The 26220-nt window shown below is 45.7% G+C and overlaps 1 protein-coding gene across 3 annotated transcripts in view; it reads left to right on the top strand.

Moving 5' to 3' along the window:
• The window catches only part of BANP (BTG3 associated nuclear protein), a 662871-nt gene that overhangs the window by 21266 nt on the left and 615385 nt on the right, over nt 1-26220 (top strand). Inside the window, exon 1 of one of the 3 annotated variants that reach the window (XM_073605712.1) lies at nt 24831-24987. The exons of 1 other annotated variant lie outside the window; for it this stretch is intronic. The gene's annotated coding sequence lies outside the window, so the exon portion shown is untranslated. Of the gene's footprint in view, nt 1-24830; nt 24988-26220 lie in introns of those variants that run through there. One more of the 3 variants, XM_073605715.1, reaches the window with a different exon arrangement.

Below are 26220 nucleotides of genomic sequence, written 5' to 3'. Positions count from 1 at the left end.
AGACGTGCATGCAGCTATGGTTATCAATGCAAAGCATTTACTATTTCCTGAATGATGGCTTGGAGAGAAATAGTTTTTTGTTTTTCTTCACATAACAGATTTGAAAAATGTGTTTTTAGCGATTTCCCCGTCTGTCCAGTCCTTCCTGTTTACCTGCGAACCACCCCCCAGGCTTCAGCATCACAGACGTACACGAACTCTTCTCCAGATCCTAGAGAACAGAAAAACAAAAAGATGCTGAAAGAGCAAAAGAGACAAACACGAGGAGGATACAAAGTATTCATTAAGATATAGATACGAAGACATAATCAGTGATCAATGAGAGTCAAGTTCTAAATAAACAATATTTATAGAATAAACACCCAGCAGAGCATTTCAGAGAGGAGAGTCAGACAGAGGAAGGAACAGAGTATTGGGATTGGATAGTGGGGCACTTTGTAGCACAAAAGATTTAGGTGCCCGAATTGCCAGGACAGGCTTCTCTACCAGTGGCGGCTGTTGCTCAACATTTTTGGTGGGGCACAAACTGAAAAATTTAGAAAAAAAAAACAATCAATTGCAGCCACTGTGCCCATCAAACGCAGCCACTGTGCCCATCAAACGCAGCCACTGTGCCCATCAAACGCAGCCACTGTGCCCTTCAAGTGCAGCCACTGTGCCATCAAACGCAGCCACTGTACCCATCAAACGCAGCCACTGTGCCATCTAGTGCAGACACTGTGCCATCAAATGCAGCCTCACTGTGCCCATCAAATGCAGTCATTGTGCCATCAAACGCAGCCAATGTGCCCATCAAATGCCGCCACTGTGCCCATCAATAACGCCACTGTGCCCATCAAACGCAGCCACTGTGCCATCAGTTGCTGCCACTGTGCCATCAGATGCCGCCACTGTGCCCATCAAATGTCGCCACTGTGCCCAGCAAATGCCGCCATTGTGCCATCAAATGTCACCACTGTGCCCATCAAATGCTGCCAATGTGCCCCATCAAATGCTGCCAATGTGCCCTATCAAATGCCGCCACTGTGTCCATTAAATGCCGCCAGTGTGCCATCAAATGCCACCACTGTGCCCATCAAATGCTGCCACTGTGCCCATCAAATGCTGCTAATGTGCCCCATGAAATGCCGCCAATGTGCCCCATGAAATGCCACCACTGTGCCCATCAAAAGTTGCCACTGTGATCCCCCCGCCAGCTCGCCGTCTGCCCGGCACTTACCCTATCTCAGTGGCGGGTCAGGCAGCGGGTGACGGCAGTGAGCTGTGGGACCTTGCAGCTGCAAGCAGTGTCCTCTGCGCCTATCTTTTCAGCCAATCAGGTGACGGGTAACAGACCCGCACTTCCTGATTGACGGAGAGGCAGTTCAGTGTTAGAAAAGCAAATATTCATTTACTTTTCTAACACACCTGGGTGGACTCCAAGCGCAATTCTCTGAGTTCCAAGTTCACCTTTTTTGAAGCCTATCAGAGCCCATGGCTCAAATCAGGTGCTTGAAAAATACATCCCCCCCACTGTAGATCAGGCGCCCGGCGTCCGAAAAGGGGCCGGATGCCTGAATAGGGGGTGGCGGCGGTAGTCATGGATAGGTTCATGCAATGCATGAGTCTATCCTCTAGTCAAGGAGGGGGGTGGCTGGAGAGAGGGTGCGGCGCCCATGTGCCCTTAATAGAACAAACATTCTTTCAGACTGACACACACCCATAAAGGCATTCAGGTATTTGCATAACTCCTCCCAAGAGCCAGCCCACCGCTTGCATCAGGACTGAGGCTGGGTTCACACTATTGCGATTTGGATGTGGGTTTTCTCCACATCTAATTCAGGAGATTGTGACTGGCTCTCTATGGAACCGGTTCACATATCTCCGGAGCGGTGAATTGCACAGGAGCTCTCTGCGTCTTTTGGTCCATTTCTGAGCTGAATTCAGCCCAAAATTCGGTCTGAAATCGGACCTGAAACGGTGAATGGAGATGCACTTCTGCTGTGAGCCGCTGCGATCTCTAGTGTGAACTCCGCCTGAGGACTCTGGAGAGGAGTACTGAGGACCACCACTCCCACTAGTCATAATCTACCGCCATTGCATAGAGAAACACAGAGATCCAGCGCTCACATCACCAGGTCTAAAAGAAGGTATATAATGAAAATGGAAAGGTTTTATTTAACAAATCATTATCACCTTGATGAGGTGGGAGGGAGCAACCAGGGAAGGCAAAAAAAAGCAGATTAAACTTCAGCTTTATGCCCATAATTGGATGAAATGCAGAATGAGGTTACTGCGGTCATCTCTGCATTTCTTTCTTCACAGGGTACCCTTAAAGCGTAACTCCACTTTTGTTGAGGAAAAAAAACATTCCTGTCTATGTACATTGCAAGGATTATAACAACCTCTGTTGCTGATTCCTACCTTTTGTTATTCTGAAGAAATCCCTGTGTGTGTTTCTCTGTGCTGAGTGGGTCTAATGGGAGCGGTTTCATAATTATCAATCAGCTGTGCAGCTGCAGAGCACTAATGAGGAAATCTGCTGGGTCTGCATCCCTTTAGATATGTTCCTATTGGGAGTACCTCACAAAATTACATTTTTGTTGCAGGGGATGCCTGAAATCTGACTTGTATCTTAGGCAGACTTCTGGGAAAATCAGTGAGCCAATCACACAAGCAGGAAATGATGTTTCTGGGGGGTGGTCAGTACACACTCTGTGTACAGGACACCTCCAGGTAGCCATATTGCTTTGCTTTTTCAGAAAATTACAGCAGCTGCAGATTGAAAAGGAAATGTCATTTTAAATAACATTCATTTACAATATGACTTGTGTCCCAATTGCATACGCTATATTATTTTTTCTTTATTTGCTATTTTTGTTTCCCTTTAAATTTTGAATTGGCTCAACATTACAGCACTGCACCCGATGATTGCACAACTCAGAACCAATAATAGTGGAATTGGCCGTTTCAGTCTTGGCTGCCAATTACAGTCACCTAACCTTCTCCTTCTCCCTTCAATGTGCGTGTTTTATTGTATTTGGTGAACACACAGCTAGGTGTAGATAATAATTATAGGCTCATAATTCAATTTGTCCTGGTTTGCAGTTTTACAATTTTAGACGCCTTGTAATGATTGGACTCTGTTTACCAGGCAGATGTTTTAATTTGGATACACTGTTGGCCGAAACAAACTTTGCTGCTGCTCTGTGTTGTAGTAATGCACTCTTTAGCATGTGGCGGTGCCATTCATTTTGAACTAAAGCCTCGTACACACGATCGGATTTTCAGGAATTGTGTGATGACAGGCTGTTGGCGGAAAATCCGACCGTTTGTATGCTCCATCGGACAATTGTTGTCGGATTTTCCGCGGACAAATGTCGGATGGCAGGTTTTAAAATTTTCCGCGGACAAATGTCTGTTGTCGGATTTTCCGAGCGTGTATACACAAGTCCATCGGACAAAAGTTCAAAGTACAAACGCGCATGCTCGGAAGCAAGGACGAGCTAGAAGCGGTCGGTCTTGTAAAGTAGCGTTCGTAATGGAGAATTAACATTTGTGACGCGGCAAAATATGAAATCTCGAAATGCAGCGCACAATTCTCTTCTTCTTTGATGGGATAATAATGAAGCTGCTTTGCTTTGCTATCTTTGATACTGATGGAGTTATTGCAAACGAATTTTCAAAGGCTTTTTTTTCTAGTGATATAAAAATAATATTATTATGCTTGTTTTTTGTTTTTTTTGTGCAAGTTACCACAACACCATTATCCGTAGTTTTTAAGATCAAAGATACAACTATGTTGGTGTCCCTTGTCAATTTTACATTGTATTTTTTAAAATGTAACTGCCGACTCCCAAACTGTCATTTGAAGTAAAACACATAGCCAAGTATTATTCTCCACAATTTTTTTATTGTGCATTAAAAAAAGAAAACAAATAAAATTAGACATGATATCTGCCAATAGAACTTAACCAAAAAGTGCATTCTATGCATCCAAAAATATAGAAAATATACCAAATCAAATCATTATTATTCAACCAAAAAATTAAATAAAAGCCTCATGCATGTGTCCTGCTTCTTAATATAGGGGGTCAACAATGCCAAGAGTTGATGAAAGCAGGGGTCCGTCATCCGGAGATAATTTCGAAGATCATCCGGATTATTCTCCTGGAGCTCCCGCAGCAAAGGCATATGACATAATTGGTCACAATTAATAAAGCAACCAATGGTCCAAGAAATCCTCCTCCTCCTGTTCCTGGGCTGGACTTTGGTCAAAGCAATAACTCCAAGGGCAATAATAAATAACACGTTATCTCCTCCGATTCCGCAACATGTCTGGTTGACGAACGGCCGTTCAGAAACTAACTGAAAAGCACAAAATGAAAAGCGCGAACTGAAAAGCGCTAAATGAAAAGCGCGAATCAACATTCACCAAACTTTTACTAACACAAAATTAGCAGAAGGACCCCAAAGGGTGGTGCTAAAGAGCTGAAAAACCACGTAGTACATCACTACATTCGTGTTTGTTGGCCGACAACTCCTTGCCGTTCGTATGCAAGACAAAATGCAGGCACACGCCTTCGGACAAAAGTCTGAGGTTTTGTCTGCAGAAAATACAATCGTGTGTACGAGGCTTAAGACAACACAGCTCCAGCGCTCACGTGCCGCAATGTACCACATCGCACAGTAATGCACTGCCATGCTTTGTCAGGTGATGCATTGCCAAAGATGATGCATGTACATTTTTTTTTACTTGGTGTGTTGCCATCTTATTCATTTTAGTAGGCTGCCCTAATGCAACACACGTTACCGCCAGAAAAATACCTTTACCCATGTGCGTTAATGCAATGCACCAGGACACCAAGGTCTTAGAGGGCCCCATGAGAATTGTACATTTGTCATTTAAGCATTGAGATGAAGATTGAATTGGCTACACTGAATTCTCAGTTTCAGAAATATTGTTGCCAGAATTAGTACCACATCCCAAATATGTATGTTCAAGAAAAAATCCCCAAAACAGGAAAAATTAGAGGACTTTACTGGTACCAAGGGAAGACACAAATGTCTAAAATTCATACACTTTTAGGGGCGAAACAACTAATCGATTAATCGACTATTTTCATAATCGATTAATCAGCCTGCATACAGAATGCATTGTTTGTTTACATATCAGGAAATACAGTGCAGCACACAATACAGCTCAGTACACTGTCCATACATGTCAGAAAGTGCCTGAGAACTTGTGAATGTGAATGTGTGAGGAGCAATGCCTCATGGGACATGTAGTCCTGGGCAGGAAGTGGTTCCAAAGTCAGAAGTTTTTTTTACTTGCTGTAGGGGTACTCTATATTACACTTTGCAGCTTGCTATAGGGGCACTCTGAAAGCAGGTGGAGCCAGAATCGTCGGTGGGGGGACCCCAGAAGAGGAGAATCCGGGAGTTTTAATAAAGTTAAAATGTATAAAAAAAGAAAACATTTTAGCTATGGAGTAATGAAGGGTTAGAACCCTTGTTAGATTTAAGGGCTTGTTCACACCAGGTGTGGTGCGGGAATGTGTGAGAAATTGTGCGTTTTCCTGCACCACATAGAAAATGCATTGCCTCCTGCATATGCATACAGATTCCAATAATCTTTAATGGTACCCCTGTGCATCTAGCAAACGAGGGTGCGTTTGTTGTTGTCAACACCACGTGGTACTGCAGTACCATGCGGTTTGGTGCTGCCCTATTTCAAAAATCATGCTGCACTATTTTTGCACATTTGACGTGCAGAGGGCAGCCCATTGAAATATATGGGCTGCCCCAAAACATGATTTGTGGGAACATGCTAAAAAACATGCACCTTTAATGTTTGTGTCCCCGCTGGACAGATTCACCCTTTATGTACGTCCTGGTAATCATTGTCACCAAGACAGAAAGTTGAAAATGAAAGAGAAATTCATCCACTGGGGGCACCAGTTCCCGAGACACCTGTATAAGGAGGGGGGAAATTCCTTTATTTCAGAGGGATTTCCTTTCACTTCCTGGAAGTTAGGAAAACAGGAAGTTAGGAAAAATCTCCCCAAAGGGACACAAGCAGCACAAAAAAGTGCTTATTTTATCCAAGACTAGAAAAAAAAGGAAAATGTTTTAATCAATAATTTTTATTATCAATAATTTTTATTAATTTTTACAGATTATACATTGTACAATTGAACATTGTACGTCGTGCAACGACGTATAGGTGGACAATGCATTGAAAATAGCTCCACATTGGGTAGAGTAAAACTTTGTCCATACACAATGAATTAATGCATTTAGTACATAGTAACCAGTAACGCTAGCATCGGTAATATTGTAGACGTTGCTGGACCACTTCACTAGTGTGACACCCCAAGTGGGATCTCTAGAGTCACAGGAGCGAAGTGGACCATCTATTTTTGATGCATTCCAAAGAGCGAGGAAAGAAATTTTCTGGAAGGTTGTCAGTTAAAAACATACATGTAAACATACTTTATTCATAGTATTGCTCAGGTCAAGAGGAAGGAAATGTAATGCAGTAACTTAGACGTGAATTGCGCAGTGTCTAGTCCAGGTGGTCCATGGTTGCCAGCTGGATTGTATTTTTTTATAATGGTTTGTGTCAGAAGCAGATGTGTGCTCATAGCTGTAATGTAATGATACCAAATCTACGACTTGGGTTAGGGTTAAAGATGTGTCCGACTTCCAGTGTCTAGCTATGTTAAGTTTAGCTGCCATCAGGATGTGGGTGGTCACTATTCTAAAGGGGTGAGGAAGATCCTCAATAGTAAGATTCAGGATCGCAAGTGCTGGGGAGGGGGGAGTTTTGATGTGGGTGATGCTTGAGATTAACTGGAAAATCTATCCCAGTACGTTTTAAGAAGGTGCTGCAAAACACAAGGAGAAGGAGGCGCCTCTGGGTGCAGACGTTTAAAACAATTTATTTAAAACAAAGCAACAAGTGGTATAGCACTCACATTTGCGTGGTCAATATAAAGCATAAAAGTGTCCCAGATCAATCCGGGGGGTTCGTGGAGTCATTTCATCTCTGCTGGTAGATGTAGGGGTCTGGGCAGTCTCACAGCGCTGGATATGCTCGGCCGAGCAGTAGAGACAGGCACCAGAGCGAGGCTTGAATGGCAGCCGGTCCAGTCGAGGGATGATGACGTCACACGATGTGCGACGCGTTTCCTAAGCTGGCACGCCGTGAATGGTGTGACGGCGGCGCTCCTTTGTCAAGCTCTGTCTCTACTGCTCGGCCGAGCATATCCAGCGCTGTGAGACTGCCCAGACCCCTACATCTACCAGCAGAGATGAAATGACTCCACGAACCCCCCGGATTGATCTGGGACACTTTTATGCTTTATATTGACCACGCAAATGTGAGTGCTATACCACTTGTTGCTTTGTTTTAAATAAATTGTTTTAAACGTCTGCACCCAGAGGCGCCTCCTTCTCCTTGTGTTTTGCAGTACCTTTGGGATAATGGCTTTCACTCCCACCAGAAGGCAGCCCTGAATGTGGACTCTACACATAACTTTTGCCCCCATCACTTACTGTGTTACATTATGGACTCAGTTTTCATGCTATATTTATGAGATATATATATACAATGTTTTTTTTATAACCCATCTTTGCACATTACTGTTATCTGGATATAGCTGTCATTACTTGCGCCGAATACTTGTTACACGTTTTAAGAAGGTGGCATGACCAGAAAACATGGAGAAGATCCCCTGGGGATGAGTTACATCTCCAGCAGATATTGGGGATTTGAGGGTTAATGGACGCGATTCTGGCTGGGGTCATATACCAACGCAGAGAAATTTTTTGCGCCAGTTCCCAAAGGGCCGCGCATTTCGTGGCCTTGTATATGTACTTGAAGGCTTGATGCCATTGGTTGTCTGTGAATTCGTGTTTCAGATCTATTTCCCATTTCTTGTGTGGCTTTAGTTTGGTGAAGGTGTGTTTTTGGTGTAGGGAGTTGTAGAAGTATGAGATTCCTCTGAGACTTGTGTTAGGGTTGGTGAGATAATCCCAAGTCTTGGGGTGGATGTTGTACAGAGGGAGGGGGACCGTTTTGAGGCAGTGTTGTATACGGAGGTAGGTGAAATGTTCAGATGTGGGTATTGTATATTCAGATTGCAATTGGGAGAATGGTTTGAGGGAGTTGTCTTGCAGTAGATGTTGTAGGGGCCCTATGCCTTTGTGTGTCCATGAGGTTACTGGCAGTTCAGGTGATATATGTTTCAAGGAGGCTAGAGGGATGTGTGTTTGTGGTTCATGGGGGGTGTCACTCATTGAGGTGGACAATTTTTTCCAGGCTTGCGCTGATGCTTTAATGGTCGGAGATAAGGACTTTGGGATCAATGAGCCTAGTGGGGTGCTTAGTAACCAGGTTTTCAGGTCTGATCTTGTGATTGAGGAGCATTCAATTTGCCCCCATAGAGTAGTTGGAGATGGTTGGAACCAGCAGGGCAGCTGGGCCAGAATGGCTGCTATATGGTAGTCTTCAAAATCTATAGAGCTCGTGCCCCCCACTTGCTTGTGTTTAGTCAGTTGGTGGTGTGCACACCTGGGACGTTTACCGTTCCACAGGAGTTTGTTGTACATTGTGCGTAGGGATCTAAAAAACGTAGTAGGTAATGGGATTGGTAGGGTTCTGAAATAATAGAGTATTTGGGGTAGGCATATCATTTTAAAGGCCGCAAGCCTTCCTGTCCAAGATAGTTCTTGTTTTGCTATTTGTTGTGTCGTTTGTTGTATAGTCTGGAGTAATGGGGGAAAATTACTTGAATAGAGGTTTTTAGTGTTTCTTGGGAGTTTAATGCCCAGGTATGAAATGTCAGTGTCTGCCCATACAAAGGGATATTGGAGTTGTAGAAGGTTTTTTATGGTGGCGTTTATGTTTATGTCTAGGATGAAGGATTTGGATGTGTTCACCTTGTAGTAGGAAATCGAACTAAACCATTGGAGCATATGGTGTACCTCAGCCAGGGAAACAGTCGGGTTGGATAGGATAAGAATGATGTCGTCCGCAAATAAGCTGATCTTATGGTGCGTAGTTCCAATGTGTAAGCCAGAGATGTTGGGATGAGAACGGATACTTTCTGCTAGGGGCTCCATGAGCATGTTAAATATAAGGGGAGATAGAGGGCAGCCTTGGCGGGTACCATTGGTTATGGGGAATGGGCAGGAGAGCATGCCTTCTGTGTAAACCTGAGCTTCGGGATTGGAGTATAGTGCCATGATGGCTCCAAGAATCTGACCCTGGAATCCAAACTTTTGGAGTACCTTTTCTAGATAGGTCCAGTGTACCCTGTCGAACGCCTTCTCTGCATCCAAGGATAGGAGCAGAGAAGGCGTTCCGGTGGATTCAGCATGGTGGATTAGGTTTATCATCCGTCTGGTGGCATCAGACGATTGTCTGCCCTTTGTGAACCCCGTCTGGTCATGGTGAATATGAGTGGGCATAATTTTGATCAATCTTGTTGCTATGGTTTTTGCGTAAATTTTAAGGTCGAGATTAAGTAGAGAGATTGGGCGGAAATTTTGAGGTACATTCGACTGTTTCCCTGGTTTCGGCAATGTGATCACCAACGCATTCAAGTATTCTTTAGAGAAAGCAGAAGAGGAGGCAACGTGGTTATATAATTCCGTTAGGTACGGGGTCAAGTGGGGTGAAAATTGCTTGTAGTATTCCCCAGTTAAGCCGTCAGGGCCTGGGGCTTTGCCGCTAGGTAGTGAGGTAATAGTCTTTTTTATTTCTATTTCTGTGAAGGGGCCATTTAAGGTATTCAGTTGGTCTGTTGTCAGTGTAGGTAGCTTGACTTTCCTAAGAAAGTTGTCAATGTCGTCTGGGGTGGGTTGAGGTGTGAGCGGGTCTTGTTTTAGATTATATAAGTCTTCATAATAGGCACTGAAGGCAGGGCCGTCTTTAGCGCAGGGCAAACGGGGCACTTGCCCTGGGCCCAATCTTTGTTGGGGGGCCCGCGCTAGCCGTGAATTGGGGCCCCGATCACAGCTTTGCAGAGCGCACAGAGGACACGGGAGGATGTATTCCTCGCTAGCCAGCTGAGAAGGGGCGGGGCCGGGAGCTCCACTGACGCTCTGACCCCGCCCACGTGCAGCCTGTGTACTCGGAAAAGAGCTTCTGTAGTGAGGGCCAGTGATCGGAGTGGGAGTGTCAGTGGAGCTTCCGGCCCCGCCCCCTCTATACTGGCTGGTGAATACAGAGGTCCGGGGGTGGGGCCGGGAGCTCCAATGACACTCCCACTCCGATCACTGGCTCTCGCTACAGGCGCTCTATTCCCAGTACACAGGCTGCACGTGGGCGGGGTCAGAGCGTCAGTGGAGCTCCCGGCCCCGCCCCTCTCAGCTGGCTAGCACGGAATACATCCTCCCATGTCCTCTGTGCGCTCTGCAAAGCTGTCATCGGGGTGACAATTCACGGGTGACGTGGGCCCCCCAACAAAGCATCAGTGGAGCTTCCAGCTGCTTTAGTGAGAGCAGAGAGTGGAAGCCCCGCCCACAGTCCTGAATGTATATAGTGAGTTTGGCTGGCCAGGTATGTCCTTACACCCATAAAATGCCTGAATGTTTAAACTCTGAGCTGTGTTATTTAACTGTAAAGCTGTGCATTGCTGAAAGTTCTCTGACCATCCCCTGTATATTGTCTGCAGTCTCTGATTGTCTCCTGCAGTATGTCCGCAGTCTCTGATTGTCTCCTGCAGTATGTCCGCAGTCTCTGATTGTCTCCTGCAGTATGTCCGCAGTCTCTGAGCGTCTCCTGCAGTATGCCCGCAGTCTCTGATTGTCTCCTGCAGTATGTCCGCAGTCTCTGATTGTCTCCTGCAGTATGTCCGCAGTCTCTCATTGTCTCCTGCAGTATGTCCGCAGTCTCTGATTGTCTCCTGCAGTATGCCCGCAGTCTCTGATTGTCTCCTGCAGTATGTCCGCAGTCTCTGGTAATTTCCTGCAGTATGCCCGCAGTCTCTCATTGTCTCCTGCAGTATGTCCGCAGTCTCTGATTGTCTCCTGCAGTATGTCCGCAGTCTCTGATTGTCTCCTGCAGTATGTCCGCAGTCTCTGAGTGTCTCCTGCAGTATGTCCGCAGTCTCTGAGTGTCTCCTGCAGTATGTCCGCAGTCTCTGAGTGTCTCCTGCAGTATGTCCGCAGTCTCTGATTGTCTCCTGCAGTATGTCCGCAGTCTCTGATTGTCTCCTGCAGTATGTCCGCAGTCTCTGATTGTCTCCTGCAGTATGTCCGCAGTCTCTGATTGTCTCCTGCAGTATGTCCGCAGTCTCTGAGTGTCTCCTGCAGTATGTCCGCAGTCTCTGATTGTCTCCTGCAGTATGTCCGCAGTCTCTGATTGTCTCCTGCAGTATGTCCGCAGTCTCTGATTGTCTCCTGCAGTATGTCCGCAGTCTCTGATTGTCTCCTGCAGTATGTCCGCAGTCTCTGGTAATCTCCTGCAGTATGTCCGCAGTCTCTGATTGTCTCCTGCAGTATGTACACAGTCTCTGATTGTCTCCTGCAGTATGTCCGCAGTCTCTGATTGTCTCCTGCCGTATGTCCGCAGTCTCCGGTAATCTCCTGCAGTATGTCCGCAGTCTCTGATTGTCTCCTGCAGTATGTCCACCGTCTCTGGTAATCTCCTGCAGTATGTCTGCAGTCTCTGGTAATCTCCTGCAGTATGTCCGCAGTCTCTGATTGTCTCCTGCAGTATGTCCGCAGTCTCTGATTGTCTCCTGCAGTATGTCCGCAGTCTCTGATTGTCTCCTGCAGTATGTCCCCAGTCTCTGGTAATCTCCTGCAGTATGTCCGCAGTCTCTGATTGTCTCCTGCAGTATGTACACAGTCTCTGATTGTCTCCTGCAGTATGTCCGCAGTCTCTGATTGTCTCCTGCCGTATGTCCGCAGTCTCCGGTAATCTCCTGCAGTATGTCCGCAGTCTCCGATTGTCTCCTGCAGTATGTACACAGTCTCTGATTGTCTCCTGCAGTATGTCCGCAGTCTCTGATTGTCTCCTGCAGTATGTCCGCAGTCTCTGATTGTCTCCTGCAGTATGTACACAGTCTCTGATTGTCTCCTGCAGTATGTCCGCAGTCTCTGATTGTCTCCTGCAGTATGTCCGCAGTCTCTGGTAATCTCCTGCAGTATGTCCGCAGTCACTGATTGTCTCCTGCAGTATGTCCGCAGTCACTGATTGTCTCCTGCAGTATGTCCGCAGTCACTGATTGTCTCCTGCAGTATGTCCGCAGCCTCTGAGTGTCTCCTGCAGTATGTCCGCAGTCTCTGATTGTCTCCTGCAGTATGTCCGCAGTCTCTGATTGTCTCCTGCAGTATGTCTGCAGTTTCTGATTGTCTCCTGCAGTATGTCCGCAGTCTCTGATTGTCTCCTGCGGTATGTCCGCAGTCTCTGATTGTCTCCTGCGGTATGTCCGCAGTCTCTGATTGTCTCCTGCAGTATGTCCGCAGTCTCTGATTGTCTCCTGCAGTATGTCCACCATCTCTGGTAATCTCCTGCAGTATGTCTGCAGTCTCTGGTAATCTCCTGCAGTATGTCCGCAGTCTCTGATTGTCTCCTGCAGTATGCCCGCAGTCTCTGATTGTCTCCTGCAGTATGTCCGCAGTCTCTGGTAATCTCCTGCAGTATGTCCGCAGTCTCTGATTGTCTCCTGCAGTATGTACACAGTCTCTGATTGTCTCCTGCAGTATGTCTGCAGTCTCTGATTGTCTCCTGCAGTATGTCCGCAGTCTCTGATTGTCTCCTGCAGTATGTCCGCAGTCTCTGATTGTCTCCTGCAGTATGTCCACCGTCTCTGGTAATCTCCTGCAGTATGTCTGCAGTCTCTGGTAATCTCCTGCAGTATGTCCGCAGTCTCTGATTGTCTCCTGCAGTATGTCCGCAGTCTCTGATTGTCTCCTGCAGTATGTCCGCAGTCTCTGATTGTCTCCTGCAGTATGTACGCAGCCTCTGATTGTCTCCTGCAGTATGTCCGCAGTCTCTGATTGTCTCCTGCAGTATGTCCACCGTCTCTGGTAATCTCCTGCAGTATGTCTGCAGTCTCTGGTAATCTCCTGCAGTATGTCTGCAGTCTCTGGTAATCTCCTGCAGTATGTCCGCAGTCTCTGATTGTCTCCTGCAGTATGTCCGCAGTCTCTGATTGTCTCCTGCAGTATGTCCGCAGTCTCTGATTGTCTCCTGCAGTATGTCCGCAGTCTCTGGTAATCTCCTGCAGTATGTCCGCAGTCTCTGATTGTCTCCTGCAGTATGTCCGCAGTCACTGATTGTCTCCTGCAGTATGTCCGCAGTCACTGATTGTCTCCTGCAGTATGTCCGCAGCCTCTGAGTGTCTCCTGCAGTATGTCCGCAGTCTCTGATTGTCTCCTGCAGTATGTCCGCAGTCTCTGATTGTCTCCTGCAGTATGTCCGCAGTTTCTGATTGTCTCCTGCAGTATGTCCGCAGTCTCTGATTGTCTCCTGCGGTATGTCCGCAGTCTCTGATTGTCTCCTGCAGTATGTCCGCAGTCTCTGATTGTCTCCTGCAGTATGTCCACCATCTCTGGTAATCTCCTGCAGTATGTCTGCAGTCTCTGGTAATCTCCTGCAGTATGTCCGCAGTCTCTGATTGTCTCCTGCAGTATGCCCGCAGTCTCTGATTGTCTCCTGCAGTATGTCCGCAGTCTCTGGTAATCTCCTGCAGTATGTCCGCAGTCTCTGATTGTCTCCTGCAGTATGTACACAGTCTCTGATTGTCTCCTGCAGTATGTCCGCAGTCTCTGATTGTCTCCTGCAGTATGTCCGCAGTCTCTGATTGTCTCCTGCAGTATGTCCGCAGTCTCTGATTGTCTCCTGCAGTATGTCCGCAGTCTCTGATTGTCTCCTGCAGTATGTCCGCAGCCTCTGAGTGTCTCCTGCAGTATGTCCGCAGTCTCTGATTGTCTCCTGCAGTATGTACACAGTCTCTGATTGTCTCCTGCAGTATGTACACAGTCTCTGATTGTCTCCTGCAGTATGTCCGCAGTCTCTGGTAAGCTCCTGCAGTATGTCCGCAGTCTCAAAACCTCTCCTGTAGTATGTGTATTAATGTGCCCCTTTGCTTGCTCAATTATTTGGGATTGCTCCACTGCTCAGTGAGAGGTAATGATGTGCATGAACCTCTAGCAACCAATCAGCAAACAGTAGTGATCTGCTTTAATCTCTAGCAACCAATCAGTAAGTGCTAATGATGTGCTGTAACCCCTAGCAACCAATTAATGAGCGCTAATAATGTACATTAACCTCTAGCAACCAATCAGCAAGCAGAAATTATGTGTTGTAACCTCTAGAAACCAGCCATTGAGCAGTAATGATAGGCTGTAACCTCTGGCAAACAATTGCAATCGCTGCGTGATCTGCTGCAGTAAACTGATTTTGAGTCTACCTGCTATTTTTTGTATGTCTCAGAATGGAGGGGGGGCCCCAAGAAAATGTTTGCCCAGGGCCCAATCAAAATTAAAGATGGCCCTGACTGAAGGCATTGGCTATGTCTTGGGGGTTGCTCAGCGGGGCTTTGGTATGAGGGTGGATAAGTTGAGAGATTTTGGCTTTGGTGCGTCTACCTTTTAGTCTTTGTGCTAGTTTCTTCCCTGCTTTGTTAGAGGTAGAATACGATGTCGCCTTAAATTTTTTCTGGAGGAATTCATAAGAGTGAAGGAGTATTGTTCTAAGTTCCTGTCTAAGGGACAATAGGTGATTTGTCAGTTGGTCTCGGGTGTCAGATTTGTGTTTCGATTCTAGGGCTGCTATTTGGGTCGTTAGGTCGTTTATACGTTGCGTCCTCTTTTTCTTATGGTGGGAACTTAATTTAATTAACATTCCTCTCATGTATGCTTTGTGCGCACTCCACACCACGGCAGGGTCGGGCACCGAGCCTTTGTTTAGTGAGAAGAAATCAGTTATTTGTTCTGCTATGGATGGCGCATATTGATTGTGTTGAATGATGTGGTTGTTTACTCGCCATATAAATGTATTTTTTTGTAAGTTAGAGTCTTGAATCGTGATAGAGATTGGGGCATGGTCCGACCATGTCGTGGTGTGGATTGTGGAGGCAGATACATTTTGTAGAATAAACTTATCGGTCAAGAACAGGTCTATTCTTGAATATGAGCGATGCCTGGAGGAAAAAAAAGTATAGTCCCGTTCGGAACCGTGGTAGCAGCGCCAAACGTCGTAGAGGTCTTGGGAGGAGATGAATCTTTTCAGAGGTGAGACTCTTCTAGTTGCCGATGATGTTGAGTCGATGGCTATTTCAGGGACGAGATTAAAGTCTCCACATAGTATCAGGTGACCTTTTTGAATGTGTTTGGCTTGACGCAAGACTTTGTGGAGGAATTTAGTTTGGCAAGAATTCGGGGCATAGATGTTGATTATGGTATAGGTCACTTTGTTGACTTTGCAGGCAAGTATGATGTAGCGGCCTTCGGGGTCTTTTTCAATATCTAAAAGCTGGAAGTCCAGTGAGTCTCTGATTGCGATCATGACCCCTCTGGTTTTAGTTGAATGGGTGGCGTGGAACACCTGGGGAAAGCGGTTGTTCTTGCATAGGGGTGTATCAGTGGTGAGCAGATGTGTTTCCTGGGCACAAAGGATGTCGCTGTGGAGATCTGTAGCGGATCTCCATAGTGAGTGTCTCTTGGCAGGATGATTGAGGCCGTTGGTATTTAATGACAGTATAGTGAATGGCATTTTGTGTCCGTGGGGGTGTTGAGTGTAACACTTACGGTTCGTTGCTGGTGGATGAATCTGATGGTAGATGTGGTCGGCTACTTTGATCCTGAGGCGGAAGTTCGAGTGCAGATGTGTTGAGGTACCGGTATAGGGGTGTTGATGCTTCTGTCTGTAGGTGAGTCCTGGAGGTAGAGCGCAGAGATGTTCCAGTGGCAGTCCAAGGGTCTAAAATAGAAGTGGACTAGAGTGCTGCGGATAGAGCAATATGTCAGTAACCAATAGAGAAATGCATTGACAGATCACTTGTATAAAGTATGGAAACTAGTGGAAAACGAACTTGGATTTTCGGTTTGCTGTTGCTGGGTATGATGTTGCTGAATATTTCAGCTAGAGCGAAGATTAGAGGGGGTGTTTGACACCGTTAAATCCTCTACGTGGGGGTAACAGAGTCAGTATCACCGGAGGAAGAGAGTTTAGGTGTCAGACTGTCAGAGCTCAGGGGAACTGTGGGATGAGTTGTCGGCCATTGTTGAGGAGATGCGAGCATCCTCAGGTGAGAGGATGATTTTGTTGTCTACGAGGAGGAATGGCACCGGTGGTTAGTGCGGAAGGGGCAGCCATATCAGGGATTATGCTCCAGGAGTGGAGGAGCTTTAGGCCTTTATCTAGGTCTCCTATTGCGTGTGTCTGACCATTGCGGACGACAAGGATGGTAGCTGGGTGGCGCCATTTGTATGGTACCTTGTGGTTCTGCAGACTTTTGGTTATCGGGTTCAGTAGCCGTCGCAGTTGGAGAGTGTACTTGGACAGGTCAGGGAAAAGTTGTATCCCAGTATAGGGGCCAGGTAGTGGAGATTTTGCTCTAAGGCCCAGAAGGAGCTTTTCTTTGGTTTGATAGAAATGAACCCTCATCAGTACATCTCTAGGGACTGAGGCCGCCAGGTGGGACGGTTTGGCAATTCTGTGTATTCTGTCAATAATGACGTCTCGTGGGGAAGCTTCAGGTAACACTAGATGTATCAATTCTTTCGCGTAGCGTGGTAAGTCCACTGGAAGTATGGACTCTGGGACTCCCCTCAGCTTAATGTTGTTCCTGCGTGACCTGTCTTCTAAATCCGCCATTTTGGCGCGCATCCATGCCTGTTCCTCCTTTATATTGTCATAAGAATCAATCATTTCATTTACTGTGGAAGTACAGGCCTGTATTCCCCTCTCAGCATTAGTCATTCTGTCATCAAGCTTGTGAATGTCAGAGGTGACTCTGTGAAACATGGATGAAAGATCATTCATGAGGGAGGATTGGAGGGACAGAAGCATGTCCTTCAGAGTTGTGTCCATGACTGGCTGCCCTGATGTGGGGAAGGAGGCCATGGAGGAGTGCAGGGCCTGGTCTATGGAGAAGGGGATGGGAGCCTGGGCCTCAGTTAGCTGGCGCTGCGTGTGCAGCGTCAGTGTGTCTAGCCTCATCCTAGCTTTTGCTGGGCTGCTGGGGAGAGGGTCACTCTCTGGGGCTTGGTACTTGTCAGGGATCGTACCTGTGGAGTGTTGTGCGTCCTGGATGTCATCCGGGAGGTCCGTGTATGATTCGGACGGCGCGGCATGGTCGGCGCCATCTTGGGAATCCCAGCCCGCCGGCTTGTAAGCGAATTCAGTTAGTTTTTGGGGCTTGTGCTCCGTAAATCTTTTCCTGGATGGCTGCATCTTTGTCTCCTGAGTGCCTGGAGCGAGGATGGGTGCGGATGGAGTCGTGGTGTGGGCCGATTGCGCTGGATTGTGTCCCCTGGCTGCTGAGCTATGCAATTAAGCGTCCATCTTCAGCTCCGGTTGGCCACGCCCCCAAGGAAAATGTTTTAGATGCGCTTTAATCTTGAAGTAGAATTAGAAGAGATCTCACTATTGGAGTCCCAAAGTAATCCAGCAAATGATCCAGCGTGGTAGAAAGAATATGAAACTGAAATATCAGAGGACTCGTCCTTAATTGACATTGACCGAATTTGTTTTAAATGTGTTTCAGAAATGAAGAAATCGCCGGTTAAGCAATAAATATTCCATCATCAGATGTTTGTTACTGGCACAAAAAGTGCTGGAAACCAATGTGAAGGCTATGAAAGGTCATCAACTGACTTTAAAACCCATGAATTTCCATGTCCCGGTTTGAGGGACAAGCTAGGATCAGCAACATTATCCCCATGAAGGGGTGGATTTATAACATTGCCCCACAAAACTGATCGCTGTTGCAACACTGATCCTCCTCCCGGCCAATCGGGAAGCGGGTGTGATACCCGTAACCTGGGTGGCTGAAAGGACAGGCGATCCTATTGGATGCCTAGGAGGAGGGAAGGAGATGCACGGCGGAAGCGAGGAGGAGAAGAGCCGCTGGTCGATGCCTGGATCCTGCCAATGCCTGGATGCTCAATCTCCGCAACCGCTCCTCGGATTTCCGATCCTCACTGTCTAAATAGGGAAAGTGCCAGTGGACCGACCGACCAACAGACAGTGGGGAGGGGGGGACGGAGGGGGTTTGAGTTGCCGTGGGGATGGGGGGGGGGTTCAGTTGTTTGCCGCCACCCCCAAACAAGAAAACACCAGCCGTCACTGGATCTGACTTCTAACTCTGATGAAGGATCGCTGTGGTGGAGAAATACAGCGTAGGTAAGTATAGGAGGGACAGGGAGTGGGCTTTCAAGAGACTGTAGACTGAATTGTCAAAGTGACAGGGTCTCTTTAAAGTGGTAGTAAACTCTCTGGAAAAAAAAAAAAAGTTTCTTCCTGCAAGTCAATATCATAACGTGCTAGTATGCCGCATACTAGCGCATTATGAAAGACTTACCTTGAAGCGAAGCCCTCCAGCGGCGTGCTGTCACCGTTACTGAGGCTTTTTATCTTCATCATCCTCCTTCCGGGTTTGCGGCTGCTTGAATGGCTGCGCCGCGATGAAGTCGCTCAGCCACACTCGGCCACAGCACACAGCTCTGAAGGAACGGCACGGGTAAGCCGTTCCCTCAAAGGGCATGCGCTGATGACATCACCGGCTGCTGCTTGCTAGAATATCTCCTAAACGGTGCATGTGTAGGAGATATTCACTTTACCTACGGGTAAGTTTTATTATAAGTTTACCTGTTGATAGAAATTAGAAAAGAGAGTTTACTATCACTTTATTGCTTCTAAGTTTATAGTGTATAAATATTTTTAAAAGTATTTTGTCTGTTTTTAAATAACATGCAACAAATGAAAGACCTGCTGAGATCAGTATGTATACTGTACTTAATAATAACTATAATAATAATAGTAATATTATTGCTATTATTTATTGTTGTTCTTGTTATTATTATTGTTGTTGTCATTATCCACTTGCCCTCCGAAAGATTTACTCTCCTTCATGATCTGGCCATTTTTTGCAAAAGGCCACTGCGTTACTTTAACTGACAATTGCGCAATTGTGCAACACTGTACCCAGATTTAATTTATGTCCTTTTATCCCCACACATAAAGCTTTCTTTTGGTGGTATTTGATCACCACTGGGGTTTTTTATTTTTTGCGCTATGAACTTAAAAAAAGACCAAAATTTTTGAAAATCCTTAATATTTTTTATTTTCTGCTAAAAAACATATCCATTAAAAATTTTAATTTCTTAATAAATTTAAGCCAGTATGTATCCTATTACATATTCTTGGTAAAAAAAAAATCCAAATAAGCGTATATTGATTGGTTTGCTTAAAAGTTATAGCGTCTACAAACTGTGGGATATATACTGGAATTTTTATTCCTTTATTTTTTAATTTATATTAGTAATGGTGGTAATCAGCGACTTATAGCGGGACTGCGATGTTGCGGCGAACATTCTGACCCTAACACTTTTGACACTGTGGGAACCAGTGACACCAATACAGCGATCAGTGCTAAAAATAGGCACTGTCACTGTACTAATGACGCTGGCTGGGAAGGGGTTAAACATCTAGCATGATCAAAGGGTTAAATGTGTGCCTAGCCAGTGTTTTTGCGTACTGTATGTGCTGTTTTTACTAAGGGATGCATTGCAGGGAAATAAAATCTATCAGATCCCTGCTGACAGAACAGAGCCCTGCCTTGCTTACATGGGCAGAGCTTTGTTCTGTGTCTCTCCTCACCGATTGGCTGGTGCTTGCTGACATCCATTGGCTGATCGGCTTGTGCTGTGTCTAATCACAGCACAGCCGTGGTGCCGGCGGCGCCCTCTACCCAGAAGTGGTGGATCATGTACTATGTATGTGATCCAGCGCAGCAGAGCCGCCGTACATCAAGTGATGCAGTCGAAAAGCGGTTTTTATTATTATATCATCTACTTATTTATTTATTACATGTTTCAAGTTTAATTTATGTATCTAAATATATTAGTGTAGGATATTTACACAGTTTCAGGACGTCTTTAATTAACGAACATTGGGCAAATGTAAGTATGCAGGCTTTAGGTTATTCATTCATTAAAAAGAGAATTCTTGTCAGGGAACTGCTCATTATCTATTTACATGTTCAAATGTCGCTCACTAGCTGAAAGCTGAAATCAGGCTGGAATGGCTGTTCTGCTAGGTGAACGGAGAGAGGGGGGGATAGCTTAGTAGGGCCTGCTGGAGGGAGAGCTCAGGATTAGGGTCACCAATATGGTAATATCACTGGTAGTCCAGTGGGCAGGAAGGAAGCGGGGCATCGGCATATACTCTGCAGAACTGCAGGCTCTGAAAAGCATTGTCACCCCCCCCTCCCAAGCTAAAAAGCACAGATGGGGGGGAGGGGGATCACAGATATTTTGACAATTAAAAAGATATTTGCTTTGTATGTTTGTTAGCACATAAGTAGCTGGGGTCTGTCTTTAAAGTATAATAACTAAAGGCAAAACTTTTTTTGTTTTGGGTATAGTGCAAAGGCTTTAGAACCCCATAAGGTTTTTTTGTTTTTTGTTTTTTTGCTGCCTGTGCCCCCATTTGAGAGATTCCATACCTCCCAACATTTTCAAATGGGAATGAGGGACACCTACTAGCAAATGTATGAAGGCATAGGACACGCCCCCTGCCACACCCCCTTAAAGGAGAATTAACCAAAACAATAGGTTAATTAAATCCACAAGAGCTTTTTATTTACCACTACTATTCCTTATATTGGCTTTTAAATTTTACAAATGCACCAATTTAGAAACTGGATGAAAGGTTTAGCACTGGGAAACAGTTTTTGCATCTTATATAAAACTAATTAGATCAGACCAAAATGAGGGACAAATGAGGGGGGAAGAGGGACATTGCTCCAAATCAGGGACAGTCCCTCGAAATCAGGGACAGTTATGAGATTCACTCCCTCTTTTTGTTGAGCTTATCGTTATCACTGAGAGTGAAAGAAAATCCCCAAATGTGGGTTGTCACAGGACAGGAATAGATGGGAAATCCTCCAATGGGGACACTGGTTCTGCTAACAACCAAGGATCCCCTCACTTTGGAGGGATTTCCTCTTAATTTCCTGTTTTGGCTATGGGACAGGAAGTGGAGGGAAAACTCTCCAATGGGGCAGAAGATGGCAAAAAACTGACAGGGGTTTATAACCCTCCATTAAGTTATTAAAAAAAAAAAAGAGTTTTGCCTTTTGTACTACTTTAAATAGCATGAAAATATGACAGCTTCTCTCCCGGTTGTACTGACATGGGCATCGGGTTAATCTTTATCTGTGATATCTCATCTGACCCGGTGACATGGGAGGAGAACACTGAGTAGTACAACGCACATTGTAAGCTGCCAATGCACATGACAGCACTGCGTAACTGGTGCCCCGGTTTCCCCCTGCCAAAAAGAACATCCTATGCAAAGGGCAAAGCATGGACACGTCACAAAGTGAAATACCTGTGTGAGAAGCCTCTGACTGAAGTTCTCTAATTCACATATCTCCCAACTGTCCCTGATTTTGAGGGGGCTGTCCCTGATTTGGAGCAATGTCCCTCTGTCCCTCATTCCTCCTCATTTGTCCCTCATTTTGGTCTGATCTATATAGATGTATATAAAATGCACTTTTTATCTATCAAAAAGTGTTTCCCAGTGCTAAATCTTTCATCTGATTTCTAAATTGCTGCATTTGTAAATTACAAAAGCCAATATAAAGGAATAGTAGTGGTAAAAAAAAGCACTTGTGTGTTTAACCAATCTTTTTTTTTTTTTTGTATAATTCTCCTTTAAGGGGGCGTGGCAAGGGGTGTGTCCTATGCCTACATACTTTTGCTGATAGGTGTCCCTCGTTCCCATCTCAAAAAGTTGGGAGGTATGAATTCATGTACTTCCATAAGTGTGCGCAGCCTATTGTATTAGGGTGTGCACCCCAAAGCTTAAACACACATTCCTTTCTCTGCAGCCTCAGCTGCGCTGGACAGTGAATGAATGGGAAGTGCTCTGTGCTGAGCGGCTTCCTGTTCCTTTGCAAACTGAAGCATAGTAAACACAGCTTGCTATGCTTCAGCTACGAATGGACACAGTGAGCAAATGTGTTCATTTAGAAAAGTAGGGGGCCGGTAAATTACATATTTTATTAGCCCCTTCCACCAATCTCCATCCTGAAATATCTTCTCCTGCAGCAGCCAGAGAGAGAGAAGAGGATGGAATCCAGGAACACTGGGGGGGCGGGGTCACAGCAAGGGTGGGAGCCTGGGCAGTAGGGGGAATCGGCACCACACATAGCGATTAGGGTGTGCCCAGGCACACCTGGCACACCCCCTGCTTACGCCTATGTGTACTGCACACTGAATGGCAGTGAAGGTGCTCACAATTAATCTGAATCAGCTCAGCTTCACTTCCATGAGCCAGAATGCAGCCTGGGAATCGCACAGTGCAGGACAGTGTTTTTTGTTTTTTTTTACTTTGGGAGAACAAACATGACAATTGGAAAACAAATGAGTGTACAGGTGAGCGTAGGTTATTTAATGCAGGAGCACCATCTATTGGATATGATGTACATATTTAAATAAAATATAACAGCAGCTTACAAGAAATAAATCTGTGATTTTTTTTCTAGCCCTTCCACCACAGAAGAAAATACACACATTCTAAACTTTATCTGTTGATTTTATACATTTGAGGTTCTATCTTATTCTGTGACAAGCAGAGAACCTGATTAAAGTTATATACTTTTGCCCTGCCTGGTTCCTCCCTCCCCCTCATCAACATGATAATGGAATTTTTAAATAAAACCTTTCTATTTTGATAAAATACCATTTTCTGGGTCTAATCATGTCAGCCTAGGGTTCGTAGAAACCCTTTCGCTGAAAGAAAAATTACAGTAAGTATGAACAGTTTTCTGTAATTTTACACCCATTGATGTCATCTCTGGGTCTTTGTCCTTCTCTATGCAACACAGTCAGATCATGGCTGGTGGGAGGGGCTGGCTAGGGGCTGTACATAGCTTCCTGAGAACATCCCAGTAGCCTGCCTCTGTACTCGTCAGTGAGAGCTCTCAGTGCTGATACAAGCAGTGGGTTGGCTCTGGGGAGGAGTTATGCAAATATCAAAATGCCCCTTCCCTGCCAGTGTCATTTATACAGCGCATTTTTTTTAGCACTGATCAATGTAATAATGTCACTGGTCCCCAAAAAATTGTCATTTGGAGTCAGATTTATGCGCCGCAATGTCGCAGTCCCGCTAAAAATCGCAGATTGCCACCATTACCGGTAAAAAAAAATAAAAATGAATAAAAGTCCCTAAATCTATCCCATAGTTTGTAGACGCGATAGAAGAAAATATATCAGTCTAAACTGATCAATAAATTCGTTTTTTTTATATATATTTTTTGGATATGTATTATAGCAAAAAGTAAGAAATTTTTTTTTTTCAAAATTGTCGCTTTTTTTGTTTATAGCGCAAAAAATAAAAACCGCAGAGGTGATCAAATACCACCAAAAGGAAGCTCTATTTGTGGGGAAAAAAGGATGTAAATTTTGTTTGGGTACAGCGTTGCACGACCGCGCAATTGTCAGTTAAAGCAACGCTGTGCCGTATCACACTAGTCATTAAGAGGCTAAAACCTTACCGGGGCTGAAGTGGTTAATGTTTATTATACAAGTCTATGGGGTCTATGATGGTAGAGGTGTATTACTCCTGCAATTCTATTGTGGAGACTGCACTTTCCCAGTGAAGCCAGCAGATGGCACCACTCTGCATTGTAACATGTTGATCTCGCAATTAAATTCTGAGTCCTGCACTTCTCAAGTGTGGCCAGTAGATGGCGCAGTCTAATAATAGTAGCACGTTGACCAGCAGAGGGCGGTGTTTTGTGTTTTGCAAATCTTTGATACTGAGGTTTTGTGCTAAGCGTTGCGCCTTCCTAATCCGGCTATCAGATGGCACCACTATTTCTATTAGTCTCTAATGCCGCGTACACACGAGCGGACTTTTCGTCAGAATGAACTCCGAAGGACTTTTCGGCGGAGTTCCGATGAAACGGCCTTGCCTACACACGATCACACCAAAGTCCGATCCTTTTGAACGCGATGACGTACGACCGGACTAGAATGAGGAAGTTCCTAGCCAGTAGCCAATAGCTGCCCTTGCGTCGTTTTTGGTCCGTCGGACTAGCATACAGACGAACGTTTTTTTCGATAGGAATCGAGTCCGTCAGAAAGATTTGAAACTTGTTCTATTTCTAAGGTCCGTCAGATTTTTAGACAGAAAAGGTCCGATGAAGCCCGCACACGATCGAATTGTCCGACGGATTCTTTCCGTCTGACCTTTGATGCCGAAAAGTCCGGTCGTGTGTAAGCGGCATCAGACAAAAATATCAGATAAAATGATCCTGCGCTTTCATTTGTAGGTTTTTGCACTTCTCCAAATTGCTCAGAAGATGGCGCAGTCGAGCAGCTAGGCTCTGTGCATCTCCTGTGTGCTCTCCTATTCTAGCCTTGAAACTGCACTTCCCCAGTTTAACCAGCAGATGGCGAGGATTTATGCAGAGCCAAACTGTACAACGCACTAATCCTGTTATATTCTGAACGCTGCACTTCCAAAACTAGCCAGCAGAGGGCCCACTGTGCATTGGAAACGCATTGGATTCAGCAGTTCTACAGCGGAGGGTGCAGTTGCACACTCTTACCCAGCAGAGGGCGCGCCCTCGTTTCCCACGACGAACAGCACCGCGCATGCGCTCGTTCGTTCCGTCCAGCGCAGGCGCAGTGTGCCCTGTCAGGATCGGCGGCAGCGAGGAGAGGTGCGGGGAGTGCCTGGATTCTCTCGCGAGGAAGGACGCCATTATCGCCCATCAAAACACCACGAGAACTCGCAGAGCCCACACGGTAACTGCAGCCGGCGGCTGTGCTGACTTACAGCTCCCACTTCCGTCCGGTCCCCGGAGTCCCGCCCGCACCCCACCCCCTCCTACCGGCGGCCTGCCGCCTCAGGAGACACCGGGGACTCGGCCGGGAGTGCAGGCCTCAGCCCGCCCCCAGAAACATTTATATGTGAGTGAGGGGCCCGGCCTGAGGCCTGCTCAACCCCCCCCCCACCCCCACCCCCCCAACACGTACCGACCCCCCCACAGGACTAATATTATTATTATTATTATATTATCATGTCTGTGTCATGGGAGTCACCTGAGAGACCCGCCTATCATTTACCTCACACCCCATTATATCTCCTGTATATAGAGATCATTACCTCACACCCCATTATATCCCCTGTATATAGAGATCATTACCTCACACCCCATTATATTCCCGTATATAGAGATCATTACCTCACACCCCATTATATCCCCTGTATATAGAGATCATTACCTCACACCCCATTATATCCCCTGTATATAGAGATCATTACCTCACACCCCATTATATCCCCTGTATATAGAGATCATTACCTCACACCCCATTATATCCCCTGTATATAGAGATCATTACCTCACACCCCATTATATTCCCGTATATAGAGATCATTACCTCACACCCCATTATATCTCCTGTATATAGAGATCATTACCTCACACCCCATTATATCCCCTGTATATAGAGATCATTACCTCACACCCCATTATATCCCCTGTATATAGAGATCATTACCTCACACCCCATTATATTCCCGTATATAGAGATCATTACCTCACACCCCATTATATCCCCTGTATATAGAGATCATTACCTCACACCCCATTATATTCCCGTATATAGAGATCATTACCTCACACCCCATTATATCCCCTGTATATAGAGATCATTACCTCACACCCCATTATATCCCCTGTATATAGAGATCATTACCTCACACCCCATTATATCCCCTGTATATAGAGATCATTACCTCACACCCCATTATATCCCCTGTATATAGAGATCATTTACCTCACACCCCATTATATCTCCTGTATATAGAGATCATTACCTCACACCCCATTATATCCCCTGTATATAGAGATCATTACCTCACACCCCATTATATCCCCTGTATATAGAGATCATTACCTCACACCCCATTATATCCCCTGTATATAGAGATCATTACCTCACACCCCATTATATCCCCTGTATATAGAGATC

This window comes from Aquarana catesbeiana, linkage group LG11 (assembly GCF_042186555.1).
Source record: "Aquarana catesbeiana isolate 2022-GZ linkage group LG11, ASM4218655v1, whole genome shotgun sequence".
Classification (NCBI taxonomy): Eukaryota; Metazoa; Chordata; class Amphibia; order Anura; family Ranidae; genus Aquarana; species Aquarana catesbeiana.
Note: the sequence above shows the minus strand (reverse complement) of the source record. Positions and strands in the feature narration are given on the sequence as shown.